Here is a 20,885-nt window from a genome sequence, read left to right as displayed (position 1 = left end):
GGATCAGATGAGATCCCAGAAGAAGTATATAAGACATTTCAAGAAGAACTACTTCCTTTTTTAACAAAGTTGTTTAACCAAATAAAGGATGGGATGGACACCCCTATCAGTTTGTTAAATACAGATTATAAACTTTTTATGAAGAATTGGGCAAGAAAGGTTGCTCCATGTGCCCAACAGATGGTTCATACAGATCAAAATGGCTTCCTTCCAGGACGGTTAATGGCCACTAACACATTTTTTAATGCAAGCTATTGATTATTTTTCTGCTAATAAGAGCAAAGCGACCATCCTGATGATGGGTGCGAAAAAGGCTTTTGATTTGGTAGACTGGCGTGCCCTATTTTTATTTTGGATACATTTCGTTTCCCACTACAGTTGATATATATGTTAAAAGAATTATATAGTCAGGTGGAAGCCAAATTTATCATCAATGGAACAGAAGCTGAGAGGGTACGTATTAATCGCCGCACACAACAGGGATGTTCATTATACTCTCTTTTATTTCTCTGTTTATTGAACCCCTTGCAGTGAAAATTAATAATAAATTACTGATTTTTCCCCCCCTGGATGTGATGGCAAAAATTAAGCTATATGCAGACAATATAATTTTATATATCAAAGCGGGGGTTTCTAATATACATTGGACGAAATTCAGGAATTCATGCAGGTAGAGGGATATAAAGTGAACCTAACAAAAACAGAAATCCTCACATTTCATTTGGTGCCCTCGGATATCCCGGCTTGCGTAAACCTACGATCACCACATCTAGTTAGATACCTAGGTATCTTTGTCATGATTATGGCCAACTTTTCCCATTGAATTATAGCAGTACGCTTGCAAAAGTGAAAAAATTACTAGATAAATGGCCTTTGCTCCATCTATCATTGATAGGACGGATTTCCATGGTTAAGATTTCGGTGATCCCATTGTTTTTGTTACTTTTTAGGAATCTTCCCTTAAAAATCCCTAGTTCCTATTTTAAAGAACTGAATAAAATGATCCAGAAGTTGTGTGGAATAATAAGCACCCCTGGGTTGAGCTAGCCACACTGCAAATGGATGTAGCATGGGGGTTAGCTTTCCGACATTTCGTAACTTACTACCAGGGCTCCTGCTATCACAATTAGGAGAGGAAAATTCAGTTTTTGATAACCTTTTTCTAATACATATGCTGAAGGAAAGTGCCATAAAACTCCCCACTTTTCTACGATTAGCAAAACTTCTTAAACGGACCAGATACAAGGTAATACTGGCATTAGCAACAAGAACTCAGCTATTTTACAAATTGCTAGCTATTCCAGCATATCATGCTTATACCCCTATTGAAGATTGTGCAGCAGGAGGTTTAACGTTGCCTAGAGGACTCTACCAAGTATGGCAAGAATTAGGTTTTGGTCAGCTTGAGGATTTTTATAATCATGAGACATTGATAATATGGAAAATGGGACGATTGAAATCTTGCTCTCTAAACACCACTTTCTCTATGAGTTTTCTTCAGCTGGTACATTTTCTCAAAACAAATTATACTATGCTGAGTGAGGGCACACGTCAAATCACCAGGCAGATGTTGAATAAAATAGTGGGTGTGGAATTTTTGTATCAGCTACTACATCAGAAGGATCATAGTGAAGAGATCATTATGAAAGAGCTCCAGAAAATTCACTCTGAGACAGGCTGCAAGTTTAATATGAAAGAGTGACAGCAGCTCAGTGAGATATTGACTAAAGCACTGCGAGGCGCTAATTTTAAGAGAATTAATTTCGTATCCATATGGTTAGCATATTACTCGCCTTTGAGATTGCATAAGATGTTTCCAACTAATCTGAACCAATGTTTGAATGTAATAAACTGGATGATGATGGCTGGGGACACAAAGTTTTAAGAGTGTAGCAATCTACAGAAATATTGGAAGGAGGTTTTTAATCATGATTTCCCAATTTCTGTCTTTAACAATTGCCCCATTATCTATGCTGGTTTTATTTGGTACATCGGGGAGGTAAAATGTTTAACGAAATATCATCAGTATTTTATAGTCATTTCTATAGCAGTTGCTAGGTCACTTGTCCAGCAAAATTGGAAAGCAAATGAACAACCTAGGATTGACCATTGGGTTAATAAAATGTGCAGGACTTACAGATTTGAGAAGGCTTATGCAAAACGTGTAAAGCTATTGTAAGATTTTAAATCTATCTGAGTAAATTTCTCTATTCATTTTATATCTGGGTAAAGTATATTCTAAAATCCAAAATATCTGCTGCCAGACGCACATGCACTTTAAATAGTTTTTGATATTTATACGTTAGTCTGAATCAGCCATTCTGTAGTTTTTAGTTTGCTAACTGCGTGGTAATAGCCACCAATGAATATATGTTTTGGTGTTCCTGGGGAATTACCACGAGGTAGTAAACGACTGGTAGATTTGGGGATTATGGTTTAGTGTGGGTTAGTGCTGAATATATTTCATATTCACTTTCCTATTTCTATTCCACTCAAACTGGCTTTTTATCAATTATTGTATTAGCTGATGTTAACTGATCTTTCCAGTTTGCAGCTGGTTAATTTTTTATCAGCTTGTTCACTCTTATCATTTGTTAGTTTTTTAAGGCCTTCTTAGGCTTGCTCGTTTTAGATGTGGCGAGCTCCTCGGTGGTGGAGGATGTGTTGTGTAGAGGTTGTCTACCAGAGTCTCAAGGTGTCAGTTCCCTAAATGCAAGCGCTAACACTAATTCAAACCCCTGGCTTCCCTTGAACAAGAGACTTGGGCCTGCAAAGGTAAACAGAAAAAAGCAGCAAATACAATCAGGTACTCAAGAGATCAGAGAGTATAAGGAGGATCCCACACACATTCTCATAGCTGATAGTAGGGGATCACAGTTTCTGTCTGCATAGGTCGTGTATGCAGCTTTAGCCTCTCTTAAATATGTAAGAAGATGTCAATGGATCTTTTTTATATTTGTACAAGAGCCAAAACTGAAGGTATCAACCTAGATGATACATTTACATGAAACATATCTGTATCATATCTCTAACCACAGTAAAATGGTGAAGTCTATACAGACGCATGAAAATAATTATATGTAAACTCTACTATGGGAATGCATTTCAGCCATTTGTTTTGGTATTTAGTTAAGAAACTGCAAAGGTATTGTTCAATTTTTTGTTTAACACACTCCGTCTGTCTATCTGTTTGAGGATGATAGCTGTTGGATTTATAACGTGAAAAAACAAAAAACGATAGTTGTGAAGAGCAGAAGAGTTCTGTAAATTGAGATCCTCTATGCATGATTATTACAGAAGGTAATCTATGTAAGTGTATTGTTTCCTTCAAAAAGTGCATTGCCATTTCAGGAGCTGAATGAATCAACTGAACACATTGGGCCAATTTTACGAAGGAGTAATCTACCACTAATATTGCAGCATATGAAAAAGATGGACATAGATCTACAATGAGGTACACAGAAATAGCTGACAGTGTACCAGCCCTAGATGGAGTAGGCAAAAATGACATTACAATAATCCTTTCAGTTTGGCAGGTGATGTTTTTGCTTAGAAACATACTACACAGATTGGTACATTATCATATATTGCCTTTTTAAGAGGTTGCCACCAAACGTTCTGGAAAGCTTGTTCCTCAGTACAATGCTGACCCAGATCCGCTGTAGGGACTTCATAGTATAACATAATTTGTCATTAGACATCTTTTGTTTGAATATAAGGTTTATTGTCCCTAAATTATGAACAGTGCATACATTGGTATCTAGATGGTTCTTCTATAAGCCAGTCCTCTTGTTCAGTTAAACGATGAGTTTGTTCCGCCAAACTCAAAAATGTGTCATCCTACGAAAAGGTTGTGACCAAGCTGGGTAAGAAGAGCCTTGCTAATTCTCTTATTCAAATTCAAATTCAAACAACTTTATTTCGATTCCAGGCAGGAGTCATAAAAGTATACATGCATAATAAAAAATGTAAACAACATTCACAATTGATATCTACAGTTAAAACAAGATATATTAAAAAGCATTAGTCCGGTAGGAAGAGAATCATCACTTGGCTCATTTCATTGACAGGAAAAATTCCCCTTCACTAATATCCTATTCCCTTTTTATATTTAATATCGGTTTCTAATCACGAGGGCCGATCTGATAAAATTCAGCACTGCATTGCAAATGGGAGGGGTTGACAAAGATAGTAAGTGCTCATAACACTCTCTGTAACAACGGGATCCAAAAGAGACAAACACTGGTCTAATAAATCTCCTACTGGGAACTTTATACAAAGCACAAAAAAGGGTTAGATGCACAGTAGTCTGAGTAACTATATTATTACAGGGACATGGCGGTAGGTTCTTACACCACCCACCTTGTTTTGGGAAAGCAAAAAGAAAATGTAACGTATTAAGACGGAAACGTGTTAAATAAAAACGCCATTGTGTATGAATAATATAGGTTTGGTAAAGGGGCCTATGAAGTTTACCCCTTACATACATTGCATGCTTGCTACGAATTAGAGTACCCAGAGTATTACGGAAGGCGATTTTAGTCTTTGTTTTTGAATCCTTCCCGATTCGCTCAGGGTAATCGAAAATATAGCTTAAACCAATCTTATAAAAGTTATCCTTTACATATTGAAGCCAAGGTATCTCCCTAGTGTGGTCCAGCTTGAGGCAATCCTGTAAAATTCCATGAGTCAATTTTAAGTCTTCAGATTGCCAGACTTTAATCCAAAGCAATAAGGGGACCAGATGTATAATATCACTGAGAAACTCCGTGCCCACCTCCGCATGGCAAAAGGTGTTTGAAGTGCCTGTCGGAACTGCTAGGAGACGCTTAATACATTTATTTTCCTGCAGCTGCAATGTTTCACAATTGTGTGTGCCCCACACGCCAGCACCATAAATTGCTATCGAGACACATTTGGCGTTATATAGAGCTAATAATGTGGGTATTAGTATTTGTCCTAGCTTACTCGCAAAGTGGAAAAGGCCCTCCGCTATATTTGATACTTTTTGGGCCCGCAATGCAATTAATGGTTCCCAATTCAATTTTTTGTTAAAAAGGTTTCCCAAATAGTTAAAATTGTCCACTTTCAGTATGATGCAGTCCTTAACCCCATAGGTACGTGTTTTTGCATTTTTAGGACCGCAGGTCATAGCAAAAGATTTAGTAAAATTAACTTTTAAATCCAAATCCCCCATAAACAAATCAAAAGCATCCAGACAAAGCTGCATGCCATTTGCAGTGAGAGTCATTAAAACCGTGTCATCCGCATATGACAGCATAGGAATCCTTCTATCATTTGCCTTTGGGAAATCAGCCCCACAGTGCAACAACAAAAATTTCCAGGCCGTTCGTGTAAACCAAAAACAAAAAGGGAGCTAAAATGCATCCTTGCCGGACACCCTCAATGGACGGGATAGGATTAGTTTTTTCCCCCCCAGGGCCATAACGCACACTTACTGTAGTTGCAGCATGTAGTCTACGGAGCAGGGATACCAATTGCTCCTCAAACCCCATCGACCCCATCATATGCCACAGCTTGCCCCTACATACGGTGTCAAAGGCACTGGATAAGTCCATGAATGCCAGATGGATGGAACTATATTTCGCACCCATGTACTTACCCATAATTAGTGCTAAATTCAGGCACTGCTCGGTGGTTCCCCTACCCCGTCTAAATCCATATTGGGAGTCAACAATGATGCCAACTGAATCTGCCCAAGTTTCAATTCTCTTATTCATCTTTGTGGATTCTTGATAAGGCATCTGTATTTCCATGTCATTCTTGTGGTTGATAATGGAGAAATTAAACCTGGAGAAAACAAACATCCAGTGGATCTGTTGATGGTTTTCACAACGCATGAATTTTAAAAATTCCACATTCTCATGGTCTATTCCAATTAGTTTTAAAATTGGACCCTTCCAGATGATGTCTCCAGTATTGACAGGAATCCTTAGTAGCCTAGAGCTCCCTATTAAAAATGGTGAAGTGTTGATCTGGCATTGGAAGCTTCTTGAGTAATAGGCAACAGGATGTGATGCCTTGGTGGCTAAATGTCATTAAGATAAAATAGCTCCAAAAGCTACAACCAATGCAGCATATTTTGTGATAGCATTGCTTCTTTAATTTTTCATTTTTACACTTGTTAACATTACCTTGGCATTGGTTGCACCTCATTTAATACCCAAAAATAGCAATAGAAAGATGATGAGCTAACCTTTGCAAAGGGATTTCCACTTTGCAGCAACAGGAGCAGCTGCATTTTATAACCCTTGAACCATTTGAGTTAGAAAAAAATATGTTTTTGTGCAAAATCTGCAGAATATGCAGCAGATGATGAATTATGTGGCAAATGCAGCGAATCAATACATTTGCAAAAAACTCTGCGCCTGTAGAATCACATAATTCCAGTGGCCCTGGCCATATCCAAAAAAGAGATGAAATTCTGTTTAAAAGCATACTTCTCCAAATGGCTTCCAAAGAAGTGTCCTTTAAGCATTGTAAAACCTACTTAATGTGTTGTATATGTTCTGTAATAAAAAGATAGTGTAGTGTAGTTCCTATTATCCCAATAGGCTCTGCGCATTGGAATAATACCTTCAATAGTATAGGCCTAGACCAGACGTTAACTAGGTCTACTACTGTCGATATTAGACTTAAAGTTTTGGGTTTGCCAGCTAGCTCAGAGTTCACTAGAAACTATCTCGAATAGGCAAGGAGGAGTTGAACCTCCCTGGATAGACAAGAAGGGATTTAGTTTCTGACAACCATAGAACATGACAACTTTGCTCTCCCCTAATCAAGAGTGTATCTCGAGAGTCGTGTGAACAAAAGGCAATTTATTTTACTCAGTCAGTACGTGCATTCTTAGTCTCATCAGATTGTAGAGAAAAGGAAGAGACGGGCGTGTTCAATAAAAGATGTTATTTATTGATCAGTCTCTTTTCTCATACAAGAGAAATGGATCGATATTATTGCAATACTTATGGTTAAGTAAAGTGCATACATTAAAAGCAGAAGTATAAAATAATACTGTAAAAACATTGATATGGTTTCTAAGCCATATGAAGGTTTAAAATGAATAAGATATATTACATACACATATACATTTGACTAATCGTACTCAACTGGTGTTTCTAACTACGCCTACCCCGTGTACCTGAACTAAGTCTAATGCGTGGGCGGGAATAGAAAGTTACAGTTTAAGTTAAGTTTGTTTTGCCAAGTGACTGACTAAAGAATTCTCTGTGAGGGGTTATTCAGTTCTGTACCTGGAATCTAGGATGGATGAGGGATGGTATCTCTCGTCTCTGGTCTCGATATTCCAGGCTGCCTGCGAGGGCTACCCGGAAGCGCCGGAGCTGGATTTCTCGGCAGGAGAAAGGCAGCGTCTCGTTCTCAGCGCGTCAGGAAAGGCGGGGCTGCGCCAGCGGGGTCTGCTGCTGCTCTGGGCTTCGGCAAGTCTGGCTGCTCCGATCTCGTCACCACCGCGTGTGTTTGCATAGGGCAATATCGGTAATATTTATACCTTTAAGGTGCCGAGATTGACGTAAGGATGGACATAGATACGTCAATAAGGATGTCATACGACCAGGTCGTTAGCACATTCTTTTGCTGAAGTTCTCGGTGAAATCAAAACAATGGCCGCAGGGTTTTTCCCAGGTTGTCATAGGTTTGATTTGTTTTGAGAACTCCGTATGCCTTATCAGGGGCTGGAGGAATATCGCTTGTCTAATTAGATGGCAAGCGTTATGACCTAATCAGATAACACGTTCCTGTGCCGTAGTGTGGCTTTATCAGATAACGGTTCCTGCATCATGGGGGTTTTCTGCCTCATGGGATGGCTGCTAGTTAACTTGCTAACCAGAATAGGGTCAGGAATAGGGGGATCGATACAGAACCTATAGGAATACATCACACCCACTCCACGCTAACTATGGACATATTTACGAATCTATGCATAGTAAAACATACTGTAGAGTATCGTGTATACCTTACCACCCCAAAATACATAAATGCATTTTGAAAATATCAAATATACGGAAAACAGTCACATGTAATGTAGGCACTCAAGCTGTAGAATAATGCTAAAGTAATCACGCATATCTATACATTATAACTAACATGAATATGAGAATTTACACATGAAATGGCTCTTAATACAGAAAAAAGGTTCGAGACCATTTCATCACAGAATAAAAATAATTATGAACATACCAGCGGGCAGCTAATGTCTATAAGCTATCTAAAATTAGAAATTTTAGTTCTCCAAGAATAGTTCTTACTTTAAGCAGAAGATAGTGTCCCGAAAAATATGCAAAAATATTTTGGGGCTGCTGAAAAAAGTTGCTGTCCGTGAACTGGAGGGAAAATTGTTCATGGTATTTTGTTTTTCAAGTTGAAGGCCAAAATCAGGGAACGCCGCGTACGAGCTTGCTCAAAAGTCTCTATTTCTGCTCTGGTGAGAACATCATATCATTTAGACTCTCGAAAAAGTTGTCAACAGCTTCTTGGGAGAGTTCCACTAACTCGGAAATAGGTGTAACCATGCATTCGTGCGCATGATTGTCTCCATTGACATTCTGATTAATGTCGCTGACAGAAGGTCGTACCTGATCGATGCTGCTTTCATCTTGAACTTCACTACCCCTTAATCGTAGTGGTGAAGCTTCCACGAATGCCGTCATCAGGATTGGTAGCCTTTGAGGGCAGCACAAAGCATGAGCCTTTATCGGACTCAACAATGTTTCTGCATCCATTGGCGCATCCGATTGTAGCCTCAGACAGGTGTCTAACACGCATTCTTCTCCGCATAGCAGGCACCTTAATACAGGTAAAACACATCGATGCCACATGGGTCGAAATGATAGAAACCAAGTCATGTTCAGGTCTCTAAGCCGGGATAGTCCCAGGATTTTTGATATCCGGTCCCGGTATCCAATGGCTAGGATTGTTTCTTCCCTTGTCGCAGGTGTTTTGTCTGTGACATGGTTTGCCATAACGAAATATAAGGACTAAGAATAGGATTCCTGCAATTAGTCCTAAAATGAGGGGAAGTCCGCCAAAAATCGAATGGACGAAATCTGGAAAAATACCCAGTATGGCTTTGAATGGTGTTAATGCCATCGAAAATACCGTCTTAAATACTTTTGAGAATCCACTGGTATCAGAAATATTTAAGATTTCATTCAGGATTTCTGCGAAATGTATGGGGGAATTAGTCGATAACAATGAATGTATCTCTGCAGTCGTCCTTGCGACTAGGAGATCATACGTTTCTTTTGATGACGTGAGCCTTGTCGGCGTCTGAAGAAGCACTGTTTTCATTCTGCTTAAAGTATCTATTCGAATAGAAGCAATTTTCAAGTTGGGCCATGCCCTTGCCTCCCTGTCTGGAAGGGAGCTGGGGAACAATAAGCGTCCACAGCACTTGACCTTCGCAGTCGTAGTTACGAGATAAGGAGTCCCGGGCATAAGACTACAGCATCTGCGGTCCACAATTAGAATGTAACTCCCATTATAGAGTCTTTGAAAGAATGGTTCTATCTCTGTAGCAGGTGTGCCTAGCTGGTGACATGAAAGGTTATTTGAGTTCCCTTCACAGGCTCCATGCAAACTAATTCCGTTACACAGAAGTGTACCGCTTAGTGACATCGCACAATTATTGCCACTAAGAAACACTTTCTGTCCTTTATTACTGACACATGCATGTGAATAGGGCAAGTCCCATGTTGTTTTAATGTACCCTTTTCCCAATTTTTCGTACATGCCAGCCTGTATATATTTTTGGCAGTATTGAAACCTGAAGGTTGAGATTGGAATATTAATTATCCCATGTATTATCCATTCACTGACAGGTCGTTCTGACATTGTCACTGGTAATCTTTCGAGTTTCTCAATGCTCAGGATTGTATAATCAGCACCCTTCTGGGCCATACTGATTTGTTTATCAGTAAGGTTAAAGATATTGAAAAGTGACGTTGTGTTGATTAAACGCCAAGGCACATAGCCTGAACGCAGATTTTGTAACGTCCAGCCAAGTTGTACAATAGAACACAATTGGGACTGACCGTGTTGTGGTAACAGTAAGTCTTGCGATATTATGTCGATTGCTGAAGACACAATGCCGTCCAGAGAAAAAATTCTGGAGGACAGAGTCATTAACCCATTGTCCACTACAGAAAGTGATTTTTCCAAATTAATACGGTCAATTTCCCGTATCCTTTCTGCTGTCTCAATTTGAGTAACCTTCCAGGCCTCATTGTATGCTGCATATACAGAGGCTGCTATGAAACGCTTTTGACGCTGTTTGCGTGGTCCCATAGTGAAATCACGCAAGTCAGCACCATCAGTAAGTAAAGTTAGGTGTTGCTTAATTTCTGCCAGTGTGGAAGTTTGTAGCCATTGAAGGCATAATTTGCCCACACTGTAGGTGGTTATTATCCCTGGGTGATGTCTTTGGGGATATCTAGGGTCTGGCCTGGTCATTTTGTACCCCTGTGTTTTGTTCAGGAATCTGTCTTGACAGTAATTAGTATCTGTGGGCCAGATCAACCACTGTTTCCAATCAGGATGTGTTCTGTTTTGGTTTAATACATAATTTACGTCTATCTCTTCATCTGTGGAGCTATTGCTGTTCATTGTTGGTTTTGGAATAGACGGTTTATTTAAGTCTTTGATTTTGGCTAAGCCAAGACAGGTAGTTTGTTGATCAGTGTCATTTAAAAATATAATTTGTTCTGGGATCATGCAGGCTCTAAACAAAGATTCTATACCCTGTACTTGCCATTCTTTTGTGCCCCAAACACTTTTTAATTCAACATTTTTGTCCCAATAATCAAAACCAAAAGTATTCATTTGTTCAAAGAATGAGTCTGAATATATCAATTTTGTGTTGGTTATCATGGTCTTTGTCCCTGTCTTATTTGACAATTTGAAATAAAATGTTTCAGCATTACTTATGTTAAAACCTGAAAAGTATGAATATTTGTCGTAAACGGTTCTTGAGCTTCCTTTTGGAGGGGTTGCACAATGTTCCCATTGATTATAATTTAAAACATTTCTAGGTTGTGCAGATCTATGTAAAAAATGGTTACCATAGTGGTTATAACAGTACATACTATCATAATTTGTCGAACCCTGCAAATAATCATGTTTGGTAAATTTAGCAGACATCACTAAGTCAGACATCATATTGTTTATACTTTCAAAGTCCCAATCATCAGCAAATGTGCTTGGTTTTACGAAGTCACTCAATGAGATTTTAATCTGGTGTGGATATTTCAGTATTTCAACCGGACCATAGATTTCATAGTCAGTGTTATCCCATGCTACCCCACCCGGTATAGGATTGGCTGTGAAGTTGACTGAAGAAAGTTCTCTTTTCTCGACGTGTGAAGATGTGTGTGGTTTGAGGATCAAGTTGATTTTCTGACTTGCTGTGTCCATTGTAGCATATTTTCCCTCAATGAAGCGTCCCAAAGTTAGTATCATGATGAGCCAAAGTATGAGGATAAATGCACCAAAACCCACCCAAAATTCAATCCATGGAGAAATTAGATATGTTTCTTTCAGTTGTTTCAAAAGTTCTTTAGCTTTATCTTTAAAGGTTTTTGATGATGGCTGTGTTTTTGATTCAGTGAAGCCTTCGGAGGAATCATCGAAGTTTATGAAGTAGCCGGATGCAGTTCTGTCAATTGTTCCAATTGCTTCAGGATTACTGTTTCTTGCATAGTCGTTTGTTACTTCATTATAGGTTGGTGTGTCTCTGCTAAATGTTTTTATTTGGGTGTTCAGAGGTCTAAGTTCCATTGCATTTTTGCATAGGCCTTGTTGTTCTTCTGTAGGCGTTTCGAATGTGATTAGCCTCTTTGTTAGGACCTCTGTACTGGTAGCAAACCTTGGTGTTCGGCTACTTATAGGGAGTCCACTTGGCCTACTATTTGTTATCGGCCACATGATTGTGGTTTTACCAGGTCGATGGATACAACTCGGTTCTCCTTTTTACCAGCAAGCGGCGGTAGTACTACTGATCTTGTCCCGTTGACAGACAAGACAGGAACTGCTTTTCTGTAAGAAGGCCCAAATTCCTTCTTTACCGCGATCTTTTCTCTGACTAGATCCCCGACTTTTGGAATCCAGACAGGTCTTGCTGGGACAGGTGGTGGTTCTTCAGTGGTTGTTGGCTGCTGTTTCAACTTTATGTTGCTCAGGTCTTTTCTTGTTTCATTTAAGTCCTGTAAAATAGCCAAACGATCTTTGATATCAAAGCTTTTTTCCTTTACCACTGAAGTCTGACTGTCAAGGTCAGAGATTAACATCCTAGTTCCAAATAATAATTCGTACGGACTGAATCCCTTCAGAGAATTTCTTGGCAGGTTATTTAGACTACGTTGGACACTTATTAGATGTTTGACCCACCCAGCTCCCGAACCTAATATCCTTTCCGTTATAGATTGCTTTATGCCTTGGTTTTTTCTTTACACCATCCCGTATCCCTCAGGAAGGAAGTGAGAAGATTCCCGCTGTGCTATGCTCATTTGGCCATGTTTCCCCTCAGGCTGGAGGGCTCGAGTGAAAACAATGGTCAAATGTAGCATGCTCTTAGCGTATATGCCATTTAGACTCGCAAATCTTTGTATAACAGTCCAGACGTCAGCCGAGTGCTGGTGATCTACATTATAAGTGGAAACTAGCCTGTATATGTTAATCGCAAGCCTTGCTTTTTACTGTTGATTTTTTCTGGAGTGAAACGACACGGTATTACACCGTTTCTCTCACCACTGCGATTCCTGTTGCAGTTTGGGCACTTTTTTACAAACATGGTGTGATGCAGGCTCATGCCTGGCCACCAGTACCTTGATTGTAATTCTTCCAGAGAATCGTTTAGTTTGAGGTGTCTGAGACCCTCGCCCATATGTGCGTCTGCGATTAACAAGTTTCTCCTGTCCATGTTTGGAATCACTCTATCCCCCACTCCAGGGATTCGAGCAAAAGGGACGGAGTTTGCATCGATTATGTATGTATAATTGAGTGGATAGTTGATCGGTAGCGCTGAGGAGTCGCCTTTTGATGACGTTTTCACTGCCAGCACTGTTTCACCGTCAATATACTTCACTGTACGCTTTTTTCGAGCTACGGAAGCCGATTTAGTTGCTACCGCTGTGGCTGTTTCAGCCAATGAATTCCCTGCAACGTGAACGCCATCACGCTGATGACTCAGTGAGTGTGTCACGTGAGTCTTTGGTAGTTCTTTTTGTAAAAGAGCTATTTGTTCCCAGAGCAGTTTCTGCTTTATTGTTGCACCTGTGTCATCTTTGTAACCGTTTTGAATCCATGTCTGCAAATCGTTGTTATATGATTTGACGCAGTAATATGAATTGGACACTATAAGTGTTGGGAATTCGCGATCCGCATTATCTAGCGCCATTTTCAATGCTATTATTTCAGTCTGTTGTTCTGAATTAGTTTCTACTGAGTGTGTTTTTGTTAATAGAGGTCTTAGTTTACCTCCGCGCCACACTTCTTTTGTAATCTCACATGTGGGGTTGTATGCTTGTTCTCCCCAAACGGAGGGTTGAGCATGTCCGTCTGTATAGATTACACATGCGTATAGTCGTAAGGGCAGAATGTCGATAGGCAGAGGGAATGTTCTTTCATATTCTAGATTTTTCAATTCCTTTAGTTCTGGATCAAAGTAGTAGTTTACTTTGTCCGTTGTAATTGAATTCACCCATTGTATCCATTCCGGATTCAATGTTGTTGTTGGTAAATTACACGGTGTTGTTAATGCCTCAAAGGCTGATTCCGCTGTTCTGACTGTGATGTGTCTACCGTCCGCTTGATCTTTTTCTCTAGCTATTGCGGTTTGAACTGCATGAACAATGTTTTCTTTAATGCTGAATTTCTTTTCAGCTTCTGTGTACAAGTGTGATTTGAATGCAATTGGTACCTTTTCTCCCTCATTAGAGGTCAGGTATGTGAATCCGCATCTTCCTGGGATGACTCGAATCACAAGATTGCGTGTGTTATCACGTGTTTCTAATTTTGCTTTAATTAACATGTCTGTTTGTAAGGATCTCAAAATTTCTGTGTATTTGAGTCCAATTGGTTCTTTTAAAATCTGGTTTTATTAGATCATAAAGGGGTTTGACCCTTTCTGCGTAATTTGCAATGTATGTTCTTCCGAAATTTAGGAAGCCTAGAATTGACTGTAGGTTTTTTAGTGTTCTAGGTGCTTGGAGTACGGCACATTTCTCTAGGAAATTGTCAGCCAGGCTTTTGCCTTCACTTGATAATTCGTATCCTAAGAACAGGACTGTTAGATGGGCAATTCTGGATTTTTTAAAGTTGAATTTGTAACCCTCTGCTGCGAACCCAAGTATTATGGTGTTCACTCTCTTCAAGTGAGTATCCAAGTCATCATCTGTTAAGTATATGTCGTCGACATAAGATAATGCTTCGTCATCATATGTTTGTAGTAATTCTGTTACTCTCGCTGAGAATACTCCCGGGCTGTTCTTGTACCCCTGGGCTAAACGACAGAATTGTTTTTGAGTGCCATTTATTGAGAATACAGACAAATATCTGCTCTCTGGTGCTATGTTTTGACAAAAGAATCCATTAGAGATGTCTAATGTTGTTTTGTATTTTTTGCGCACTATGTTATTCATTAGTGCAGCACTATGCGAGTTTAGTTTTGCAACATGAGTTAAGATGTCGGTAATCCAAAACTAGACGATATGAATTGTCTGGTTTGGAGACCGGAAACAAAGGGTTGTTCATTTGTGAGGTGCAAGTTTCAATCACCCCCTGGTATTCTAGCTGATCTAGGATTTCTTTTACCTGCTTTTTAGCTTCTTGCTTAATTGGGTACTGCCTTTGTGCAGTAGGTTGTGATTTTAACTGGATTTTGTGAGGAGGAGAGTCCTCATCCCATCCTACATGATTTTTATATAATGCAGGAGCTTGAGCTACTGCCCACTTTCTGGCAAGTGTGTATTTTTTATGAATTGGGATATGATTTGAGAAGGCAGGCATAATTATTTCTTCGCCATGAGGGCACTCCCTGACAAACTCTGGTGGCCAGTCTTTTTCAGCTAGAAGGATGTCATAGCCCTTGGAGAGATTATCCCAAAATAGTCCCCTTATTTTTCTAGTCTTATCCCCCTCTATACGTAAAGTTATTTGATATATTTTGTGAGGTTTGCTAACTCTGGTGTCTGCAGTTTCCACTTGAAGATATTCATTCGTGTTCACTGTCTCCAGATGATTCATAAGGGCTTTGCGAGCTATGCTCACTTCTGCTGCGCTGTCTAGCATTGTCTGAGCCCATTCTCTGTTTTTCAGTTGTGTCCTCAGTATTCTCGGCATTGTTAACTACCTTGATACTGGCTACCTTCTTTTTTGGAAATTGTAATTTCTTTTTTAGCTGAGCAGGTTCCTTGTCTTTGGACTTGGCGTGCTCTTCTCTTTGTTCTGATCGTCCTCTTCTTTCCGATTTATGCGAGGAAGTCTGAAAAGATTGAGAGGGACGTGTATCAATGTCTTGATATCTATCAGGCTTCTTTATATTATCCCTATTTCTAAGGTTATATCTTTTCCCAGAGGGGTCACTCTGGGGTGACCTGTGTCTTTGGTTCGGAGATTTTTCTCTTCGCCTAGGACACCTTCCTCTGGACTGGAATTTCTTTTCTTTAGGATTGGATTGTTTGTTTCCATCCCAGCTCTTTTTTTGTGATGTTGAGTTATTATTAAAAAAATATTTTTTCAGGACTTTCAATCAGTTGTGGTTTTACTGGTATTCCACCTAAACTATCTCTACCTAGTTCCTCATAGGATTTTTCTATGATTCTGGCAATTTCAGCTGGTTGGTCTGCTATATCTGTCTCTTTTAACCTCTGGCGGATCGCCACGTTTGCTGCTTCTCCCTTTATGTTGGCTAATAATATAGCCGAGACCTGCTTGAAGTCTTTTAGTAATTTCATACCAAGAGTTAAAGCGGGTTCTGGACCGTATTCATCTTGAATTTGTTTTAGCACATCTGGTATTACCGAAATGGATGGAACACCGTGCGTTTTTGTGTAGATGGAAGCAAAGACTGTACCCCAAGTGTCACAGTCCTCAATGTGTGGTGCGATTCCCATTGGAAGACAGATAGTCAGAATCCTGTGTTTTTCTAACGGGGTGGTGTCTGGAAACACAGCCTCTATTTGGGTGATTTTTTGTGCTAACCAGAATGGTATTTGTTCCCGTTTAGCTGGTACTTTACCTAGGCAGGATTGTATGTTCTGTGGTGTAATTTTATTTGTGTTCCCCTGGTGAGGGGTCAGCTGTGGAATTTTAATTGCTGGCTGAATTGTTGAAGTCCGCATCACATATTGGACTAATTGTCTATGTATCTTTATTAATTGTTTTAGTTGTACTAAAAGATCTGCTGCAGGCATTCTTTCGAACTCTGGATGTGGTGTGTATCCGGCTAGGACCGGCCACGTTGCTCCTGGTCTACCTAAAGGACCGAGCCTGGTGATGTGATTATTGTGTTTTAGGGCGCCATTAAATAAGAGCAGGTGCTCTTGAAATTTAAGTGGTACTTCCACCTCCTCGAAAGGAGTATACTCTTCAGGAGGTTCCTCTGTTTTGTAATAGTGGAAGTACTTTGTTACAGCATTTGCTGCTGGAAAATGTATCCATGAATAGTATACCTCTGTCTGCCGATATTCGTGTGCCTCAATTACGAATATGACTGTACCACCTCTAGGTGTCAGTCCATTTTCTATAAGTTTTAAGGTTATAGATTTCCTTTTGATGCCCGGGATGAGTATTATATCCTGGTCTGCTTCTTGCAGTGCAGTATCAGCTGCTGCGAGTTCAGTTGCTAATCTAACTGCCTCTCTTTCATCATCACTGTCTACCATTTTACCGACAGGATGGTTACTTTGTTTGTTTGCAGATCAGGTTTCTTATGGAAACAAAGATTAGATGCACAATATTTTGGAACGGTTTATCCTTCAACGTTGACTAAACCAAGTACCATACATAGGAGTTTCCTCCTGCGAGGTTTGGCGGATATTACCTTTCACCCACTCCAGACGTCTTTGGAGTATTATGGGAAAAAGGGGTCTGAGTGAGAAAGCACGACTGAGTTACTCTAAATGTCTTACGTTAGTTTTATCGCCCTTCCAAACGCGTTGGGCGCCATGTAGTGTAGTTCCTATTATCCCAATAGGCTCTGCGCATTGGAATAATACCTTCAATAGTATAGGCCTAGACCAGACGTTAACTAGGTCTACTACTGTCGATATTAGACTTAAAGTTTTGGGTTTGCCAGCTAGCTCAGAGTTCACTAGAAACTTTCTCGAATAGGCAAGGAGGAGTTGAACCTCCCTGGATAGACAAGAAGGGATTTAGTTTCTGACAACCATAGAACATGACAACTTTGCTCTCCCCTAATCAAGAGTGTATCTCAAGAGTCGTGTGAACAAAAGGCAATTTATTTTACTCAGTCAGTACGTGCATTCTTAGTCTCATCAGATTGTAGAGAAAAGGAAGAGACGGGCGTGTTCAATAAAAGATGTTATTTATTGATCAGTCTCTTTTCTCATACAAGAGAAATGGATCGATATTATTGCAATACTTATGGTTAAGTAAAGTGCATACATTAAAAGCAGAAGTATAAAATAATACTGTAAAAACATTGATATGGTTTCTAAGCCATATGAAGGTTTAAAATGAATAAGATATATTACATACACATATACATTTGACTAATCGTACTCAACTGGTGTTTCTAACTACGCCTACCCCGTGTACCTGACCTAAGTCTAATGCGTGGGCGGGAATAGAAAGTTACAGTTTAAGTTAAGTTTGTTTTGCCAAGTGACTGACTAAAGAATTCTCTGTGAGGGGTTATTCAGTTCTGTACCTGGAATCTAGGATGGATGAGGGATGGTATCTCTCGTCTCTGGTCTCGATATTCCAGGCTGCCTGCGAGGGCTACCCGGAAGCGCCGGAGCTGGATTTCTCGGCAGGAGAAAGGCAGCGTCTCGTTCTCAGCGCGTCAGGAAAGGCGGGGCTGCGCCAGCGGGGTCTGCTCTGCTCTGGGCTTCGGCAAGTCTGGCTGCTCCGATCTCGTCACCACCGCGTGTGTTTGCATAGGGCAATATCGGTAATATTTATACCTTTAAGGTGCCGAGATTGACATAAGGATGGACATAGATACGTCAATAAGGATGTCATACGACCAGGGCGTTAGCACATACTTTTGCTGAAGTTCTCGGTGAAATCAAAACAATGGCCGCAGGGTTTTTCCCAGGTTGTCATAGGTTTGATTTGTTTTGAGAACTCCGTATGCCTTATCAGGGGCTGGAGGAATATCGCTTGTCTAATTAGATGGCAAGCGTTATGACCTAATCAGATAACACGTTCCTGTGCCGTAGTGTGGCTTCATCAGATAACGGTTCCTGCATCATGGGGGTTTTCTGCCTCATGGGATGGCTGCTAGTTAACTTGTTAACCAGAATAGGGTCAGGAATAGGGGGATCGATACAGAACCTATAGGAATACATCACAATAGGACATGCCTATCTTCATGTATGTGGAGTTTTCCGCCCGCTGCAGAGTCTCTGCAGTTGTAAAATTTCTACTATTAAAATCAATACAAAAGATAGCTGTAAACTTGCACAAAAGTGTAATTTTGCCTTTGTGAATCAGGCCCAGAACTTCGCTCTCCAGAAACGGTGCCTTTTGAGCAGACTGGGACTGGGAACTGAAATCGTCCTTGGAAAAGAGCTTGGTCAGCCCGAGGGGGAGGCAAGGGGATGATAGCGAAAAGCTTTGTGCTGCTTTTGTTCCTGGGGGGCGATATTGCAGCTACACTGTAAAACCAGCCCCCTGCGGCCTATTGGGGAAACGCCTGGTGCCCGCTACGGCCATTCGGGCCCTGCTTTTGAGCTAAAGTGCAATTGTTTTCAGGGTGTAATTCATAATTTGGACATACTTGGATAGTAGCATACTTAAGCGCAACTCTTTATACAATTAACACAAACACACTTGTGGTTCCAATCTAACAGTTTTTCAGTAATATATTTGGGTAAAGAGGCATACTCGAGGATGAAAATAACAAATCGTATGCTCAAGTGCAAATAGCAACTTGTCAAAGGTTTTTAGCAAGGGAAATATCAGGGCTACTTCATAAGAAAGCATTTTCTACACAATGAAATTTGGAGCACCTGGGTGGTTGTGTAGTGACTTCATAAGGTTTAACCCAGAAATAGATCCCTTGTTCTTTATTTACAATCTATTTACCCATGTTTCACATATAAAAATAGACATTATCAGCACTGCAGAAGTGTGTGTTTGACACAAGCAGGCCTCTGCGCTCTTCTTTGTGCTGTGTGCTATTGGAAAAGGAGCCACCTCCTGCAAAAGTCAGGTCTCTGTGCTCTTCCTGCTTAGCTGTCTTCCTGCTGGTGTGTGGTTGCCACAAGCAGGTCTCTTGCTCTTCTTGCTTAGCTATCTTACTGCTGGTGTGTGGTTGACACAAGCAGGTCTCTTGCTCTTCTTGCTTAGCTATCTTACTGCTGGTGTGTGGTTGACACAAGCAGGTCTCTTGCTCTTCCTGCTTAGCTATCTTCCTGCTGGTGTGTGGTTGCCACAAGCTGGTCTCTTGCTATTCCTACTTAGCTAACTTCCTGGTGCTTTGTAGTTGACACAAGCAGGTCTCTGTGCTCTTCCTGCTTAGCTAACTTCCTGGTGCTGTGTGCTCTTGGAGAAGTAGTCACCTCCTGCAGAAGTGTGGGGTTGACACAAGCAGGAGGCAGGCATCTGTGCTCTTCCTGCTTAGCTATCTTCTTGGAGCATTGCAATGAGTTATAGGCTGGCTTTATTCATGAAATGAAAGCACATTTCGACTGCTGCTAGGTGGATGGAACACCTGTCTGAGCCCTGAGGCCGATCAGACAGAAATAATGTGTTGCCTTCCGAACCTGGTTATACTTCGCTGATGTGCGATGCAGGTAACCTTAGGTCTTCTTGATCTTAAAAGCAAGAGATTATGCAGAAGCCTGACTTCTATTTCAACATGGTTTTATGAGAGTAAAGAAAAGCTTTCACCGGTAAGTAAGCTCGCTCGCATCTCGCTTCTCTAAAAGTCTAATGCAATCTAAATATAGTGCACATACAGAACCTCGGGAAAAATACTAAGAAACAACGGATTAGCGAAAGCAATCTTTATCATGGACACATAATGTCAATTCCCCAAGTAGATCTAAATAGATGCCGACATTTACAGTGCATAAAAAAGTTATGATGGTCTACTTATTATACAAGGGTAAGTAGCTTGGGCTGGGGGGGGGGGGGAGAGAATAATAATCCACATTTGTAAAGCGCACAATCACCCGCAAGGGTCTCTAGGCGCTGGGGGCCGTCGGGAAGATTAAGCAAGCTATTGCCCAGAGTCGCATGGTGCTTGGCTAACCTGCCGCCGGAGCCGGGGATCGAACCCTGATCCCCAGATTCCAGCGTCAGTCGCCCTGGCCGCGGCGCCACACCTCTCCCACGAAGAGTTTGGGAACATGGATGAGGAGGAATCCATAAGAGTAAACGGGGTCCATCATTCTAGGGTGCAGGACCAGACCTGAAGTTATCATTAATTGGTGCTTTAGTCTTCCTAGTTAAAGTTGTACCCACCTGCTCCCATTTGATTAATTAGGCTAGCAAAGCGGGTCAACGGGCTCTAAACTCTTTCTGTTGGCCCAGATGTTCAGAAGTTGAATATACTAAGCATTGAGAACAAAGGAGAGCCCTGAACTTTAAGGGCAACAATGCCCTTGCTCCTTTGCATTCATGCCAGTCGCCTAAATAAGAAGTCACCTTTGCAGAACAGT

At 40.6% G+C, this 20,885-nt stretch overlaps 1 protein-coding gene across 1 annotated transcript in view; it reads left to right on the top strand.

Annotated features, from left to right (window-relative positions):
- MYO3A (myosin IIIA) overlaps window positions 1–20,885 on the top strand; it is an 869,350-nt gene that overhangs the window by 547,094 nt on the left and 301,371 nt on the right. The window lies entirely within an intron of this gene.

Source organism: Lissotriton helveticus, chromosome 10 (assembly GCF_964261635.1).
Source record: "Lissotriton helveticus chromosome 10, aLisHel1.1, whole genome shotgun sequence".
Classification (NCBI taxonomy): domain Eukaryota; kingdom Metazoa; phylum Chordata; class Amphibia; order Caudata; family Salamandridae; genus Lissotriton; species Lissotriton helveticus.
The sequence above is the reverse complement of the archived record's forward strand: the minus strand, read 5'-3'. Positions and strand labels throughout refer to the sequence as shown.